Consider the following 6315-nt stretch of genomic DNA (forward strand, 5'->3'; position numbering starts at 1 on the left):
TACACGAGTTGATAAAAAATACTGAAGCTTGCCAACGTTTCGGGATATAGGCAAAATGATGCGTTTTACATGATCATCCCATTTTAGGTTTTCATTTATATACACACCGAGAAATTTATTAGATATTTTCCTTTCAAGAGATATACCATCAATATACAATTCATATTCTGGGAGATCAGCTTTATTACATTCAAAATGAATGAAATTAGTTTTGCTTAAATTAAGTGCCAGTATATTACTTTTAAACCATGTAGATAATTTCGGTAATTCATTGTTCAAAGTAGCAACTACGTGGTTTAGGTCAGTATGTGAGTAAAACACATTTGTATCATCAGCAAATAATATATACTGTAACATAGATGATGCGTTTGAAATATCATTAATGTAGATTAAAAACAATAACGGCCCTAAGATTGAACCCTGGGGAACTCCACATGTTACAGGTAACGTATTGGAGGATACTGAATCAAAGGAAACAAATTGTCTTCTACATGACAAATAGTTTTCAAACCATGTAAGTGCAATACCCTGAACCCCGTAATGTCGTAGCTTATATAATAATATTTTGTGGTCAAGAGTATCGAATGCCTTGCTCAGATCCATAAATATACCAATTACATGTTTGCGATCTGCCAAGGCACTCGATACTCTATCAAATAACTGCATTAGCGCGTGATCAGTAGAATGATTGGTTCGGAAACCGAATTGATCAGGATTGAAGAAATCATTCTGACACAAAAATCCATACAACCTATTATATACAATTCTTTCGAGTATTTTGGAGAAACTAGAGAGAATGGAAATGGGACGGTAATTAGTCACACACGTGGGATCATCTTTTTTATGAATCGGTATTACTTTAGCAATTTTGAAGGAACTTGGAAAAATACCAGAAGAAAGAGATAGATTAAAAATATGGACGAAGGGAGACAAAATACTACCTATAATCTGCTTAAGTAAATTGGTGCTGATTTCATCATGACTGACAGAATAACTATTTTTAAAAGCACGAACGATTCTTAATATTTCAATAAAATCAGTTGGGTTTAGGAATAAGGATGAATCTATTGGTTGTGGCAGGAAATCTGCGAAATCACAATTACACTTATCAATTTTAGAGCCCTGTTGTGGACCAATATGCACAAAATATTCATTAAACATATTACTTACATCTATCGGAATACTTTAGGTATTGGCATCTTTATAAAATACTTGAGAATCGGATGATGATTTACTCCTATTAAGAATTTCATTAATTATTTCCCATATAGTTGAACTTTTACCTTGAGCATTATCTATCTTTTTAGAAAAATACATTTGTTTGGACTGTTTGATAATGCTTGTTAATCTATTTCGATATGTCTTATAATTGGAAACATTTTCAGGGCTAGCTTGATGAAGACTTATTTTGTACAAAATATTTCTTTTATTTATAGAATTCAAAATTCCTCTTGTTATCCAAGGTTTTATACGTTTATTACGTTTTCTCCCTGCCTTGGTCTTAGGTATACTAATGTTGAAATATATCTCAAATTTAGCCCAGAATAACTGGTATGCTCTTTCGGTATCGTCACAGGTTAAAACATCTTCCCGATCTTCATTCTGCAAATTTTCATTTAACCTAGCTACATTTTCAGTGGTGAATTTACGAGTAGAAAATGTTGCCCATTTCTACGAGGAGGAGGGGAATCAATCATTACAAAGACAGGGATATGATCTGAGATTTTAGAATATACAAGACCTGAGTGAATATGACAATTGTGTACATTGATAAATATATTGTCTATAAGGGTAGACGAATTACCTACAATTCTTGTAGGTTTGTCGATGACGGGAAAACAGGCGTTTGAGTATACTACACTTTTGAATTGATTTACATTGTTGTTATCCTGTTGCAGGTCTACATTAAAATCTCCCATTAAACATATAATTTTACTTTCTCTATTCAGATTATGTAATATATCATCAAAATCTTCTAAAAAACTATCAATACAATTATTAGGGGGACGATATTATATATTACATACAATTAAGTTTTTTCTAGAAACAGTTCTATTATAACTATTGTTCGAATAGTTTAATATGTAACAATATTTAACATTGATTATACTGCTTAAAATTGTTGTATTGTTTGTTTTATTTTAAAACTATTTTGAAGTATTAAAGCTGGATTTTTGTTTCATCTGCAAATCGTAAATAGTGCCTTCAATCTCCATCAGAAGCTCAAATATTCACTGTACACGTCATGGCAAAACTTCGAAACTTCATTGAAATAGAAGGTGACAATACTTGAACCTTATAGTAATCAAGCTAATGAGATATCAGCATTTCCATGGTTTGTCATCATTTCAACAACAATTAACATCGTAGCTTGCACTCTGATGGCCCTGGGTTGCCACTGGAAGCAATGTATTACTAGGCACCAATATTTCCAAGCGACACATGAAAAAAAATCTTCCTTGAACAAACAGGAAAACAATTTTGATGAAATCATCCACTGAAGGATATCCTGTTCAATTTCAAACTTTTGCCAATCAAATTTGCTAAATGAACATGGCCATTAAGCAATACCAGTCTTGTCGTATCTCTTGCTCGATCGGATTAATGCAAAGAGCGAGTAATTTAATTTTCGAGCAAGCAGTTTCATTTTGCACTATCAGGACTATAATAGAAAAATAATTCAATATTGGAGCACGCAATTTTGTTTTTGAGCGGTCACAAGAATAAGACAACACTTCCTTCGTGTTACGGTGGAATTCGACATTTCTGCAATCATGTCATAAGTCAGGGTGGAGAGTGTGTTTCGAGCAATAAATGTCTTTTTGAAAGTCGATTTTCTGTTTCATTCATTCATTCATTCATTCATTCATTCATTCATTCATTCATTCATTCATCCAAATTAGAATAAAAGTGTAAGGTGTGTCCGCATGTACACAATAAACATTTTGATCACAACGGTGTCCAAATAGACACCATGCTCTTGGCTCCCCCTTTTTTGTGAGGGGGGACGAAACAGTTCTTAGAACTGACAGCCCTGCATTATATCTTAATACAAGTAGCTCAGAACTCATACGTCCGTTCAGTCCTTCTGGATACTTAATAAACTTGAGCTATCATGCGTTTGTAAGAAATACTTTTGCAGGTTTATAATACATTGTATATCATAATTGTATTGTTATTTTCATTGGTATATTTTGTATCATATTATGATTTGTTTCGAAAAAGCGCACCAATTTGTTTTTCAGTGAAAGTAATGATATCTATTACACTATATAAAACGGCCATGAATCGACTACCGAGAATGATAACTTAAATTTCACATTTTTAAGACAGAGGATAACAAAAAGCGTTCATTGTTGTAATCTTATTGGCGAATGCATTTTGAGAAGTCGATATTTGCATACGCCCTTACTCTACATCTGAAATGCCTTTGTGTAGTCTATTCAAATCTCATCCTCTTTACTCTTCGTTTTTTCTTAAATATTGTCAGCTTCTGTTCAGGCACAGAGGAGTCTGCGTCAATGTGAGTATTGATGTCACAAATTGATTTGACTCTTCTTAATAGACAGAATTTACAGAGATTCGAGAGTGTAGAGCGCAGTTAGGGGAAATACCAATTCGTACTCATGCCAAACATTGCCAAAATATATTCGATATTTCATATTCATTGAAACTGATTGGCAAATTGCCCTACATCGACGTAAATATTCATTGAATTGATCAGTGTTTTAGTAGTAGCCATGATAAAAAAAATCATGGGCGTACATCTTCCATTGAGATATTTTTCAATGCAACTGATTGACAGTTAAAGAATTTCATGAATTTGAATGATACGCAGTACCCGATTAAGGATTAGAACCAATACTTGCCGTCGTGCGAATGCTCGGTGGTCTAGTGGAGATGACGCCTGTCCAGTGATCAGGAGGTCGTAGATTCGAATCCTGCTTGAACATGTACGCCCATGAAATTTTTATCATGGCTACTACTAAAACACTGATCAATTCAGTGCTTATTTACGTCGATGTATGGCAATTTGTCAATCAGTTGCAATGAAAAACATCTCGACGGAAGAATTTAATGAATTTGTATTTCTTTTTCATCTCTCATTATTTTTCCTCACCAGCTTAACATTTGAAGTCCATGAAACTTTGATATCCATCTATGATTATTGCATACATACTTGTCTGTTTTTGTGTTTTTAAAGGAATTTCGTGCATGTATATTATTCTACTATAGATGGCAGTGCATAAATTCAATGTAGGCCTACCTTTGTATACCATACGTGCTTGTGGGTGTGTGTCTTTATCTCTCTTTTATCTTTCATCTCTAAATCCAAGACCAAAGCCGTTGTGGAATTGGTCATAATCTGAGCTACACCTTGCCGTCGTTGATCAAGCAATGCCCAGTGAAGGAATACAAGGGCTCGGACGTGCAGCTCCTTCCGAAGATGATTACCACGATTCACCCTAAAGCCGGGGCTCGAAAGAGATCCTCCTACCGCATCTGCCGCCTTCCCGGTAAGCTACAAAGTGGAGCTCCACTACAATACACACCGAGCATAATGATACTGAAAACATAGCGATCGAGACAAGGTGTCAGTGATAGCGATTAGAATAATTTGGTTAAGGATAATTGTATAAATAGTGAGAACAAAGACAATAACGATGGTAATTACAATGATTTTCACCATTGCTTGCTATATAGCTGCTGATCCGACAGTTCGCGGGACGGTCGCTCCCCTCCTCTACACACCAGCAATACCAAATCTGTCCACCCTCCACACACGTATCAGCCCGAGTGAGCGGTTTGTATGGGATAGGCACGATTGCAAGTTTGTGATAATACTTATTTACTTGTTGAAATAATCCCAAAACTGCAGCTCCGTTGAAGCTATACCGGGATGAACAATCCCTGCCCTGTGTCAACAAGGGTGCAGAGGTGCCATAATCATAACCCACATATTTACAATAAAAGTGGTTGAACCCGTGCAAGTAAAAAAATAAGGTTGGCTCCTTACAGGACACTGGAACCAGAAGAAGGCTGCATTATGATGATAATATGTTGGAGTGCAGCCTCTCTGAATTTTGTTGGGTTGGTGAGTTGAACAGCTGAGCCTGGCAAACTGTTCCACAGTCTTGTTGCTCTTGGAAATAGTGAAAACTTGTAGGGGTCGATGGTTGCTGTGGGTACTGTGTACTTGAGTTGGTGGTCATGTCTTCCAATATAAGTTGCAGGTGTGATGACTTGTGGGTGTGGGATGCAAACCAGTTGATAATGAATTTTATGGAATAGGATACACTGTGCTAGAAGTCGACGGTTATGAAGGGTGTGCCAGCCTAGGGCAGAAACTAGGGCTGAGGAAGATGTTGTTCTTCTATAGTCCCCATGCACGAAACGGGCCGCTGCTTTCTGGACTAGTTCAAGTGCATTTATGGCTGTAACAGTGTGTGGATTCCATGCTTCAGCTGCGTATTCCAGTTGTGGGCGGATTAACGCAGCATAAGCTCTGGTCTTGACCTCCATAGAACATGGTGACAGTATTCGCCGGATAAGACCGAGAGTACGGCTTGCTTTTTGTCTGGTATTCTGACAGTGCGTATTCCATCTCAGATCTGGTGTAACCGTAACTCCTAGGTATTTGTACTCAGTGGGCCTTGGTATTACATCGTTGTGTAGACTGCAGTTGAAGATGCTTGGGGAACGTTTGCGAGTGATCGACAGAACACCGCATTTGTTTACATTGAAGCTCATTTGCCAGACAGATGACCAGGTAGACAGCTGGGTGAGATCATGCTGCAGGATTTGGTGATCTAACTCTGTTGCAATGTCTCTGTATACAACACAGTCATCTGCAAATAGACGGATTTTGGACTGGACTTGATCAGTGATATCATTTATGAAGATGAGAAAGAGGGTGGGACCAATAACAGAGCCTTGTGGCACTCCAGATGACACATTCCTCCAGGAAGACTGAGTTCCATCGACAACCACGGCCTGCTGTCTGTCTGCGAGAAAAGACATGATCCAGTTGAGCGTGTCTCCAGAGATACCTTATAGTAGAGCAGATAAGCTGAAGAATTGTGCAAAATTTGACTAAAGCATGAAACTTTCACCATTGTTAGTACATGCTATAAGATTAATTTCAAGATCGGGAGGTAAGTCTGAGTTGACCTCTGATGACCTCCAGAGGTCAATGACCTCAAAATGTAAGAAAATTGATATTTTGCGTCATTGGTTAATGATAAACACAGTAATGATGTACTAAAACTTAATTTTTATCACAGTGATATTGTCTTCATGTTCAACAGAGCCTTG

At 36.9% G+C, this 6315-nt stretch overlaps 1 long non-coding RNA gene across 1 annotated transcript in view; it reads left to right on the top strand.

Moving 5' to 3' along the window:
- The window catches only part of LOC140240327 (uncharacterized), a 92977-nt gene extending 89454 nt beyond the window's left edge, over positions 1-3523 (top strand). Inside the window, exon 3 of the long non-coding RNA XR_011902026.1 lies at positions 3491-3523. This is a non-coding gene — a long non-coding RNA (uncharacterized lncRNA). The remainder of the gene's footprint in view (positions 1-3490) is intronic.
- Positions 3524-6315: the final 2792 nt, after the last annotated feature.

This window comes from Diadema setosum, chromosome 16 (genome assembly GCF_964275005.1).
Source record: "Diadema setosum chromosome 16, eeDiaSeto1, whole genome shotgun sequence".
NCBI classification, from domain to species: domain Eukaryota; kingdom Metazoa; phylum Echinodermata; class Echinoidea; order Diadematoida; family Diadematidae; genus Diadema; species Diadema setosum.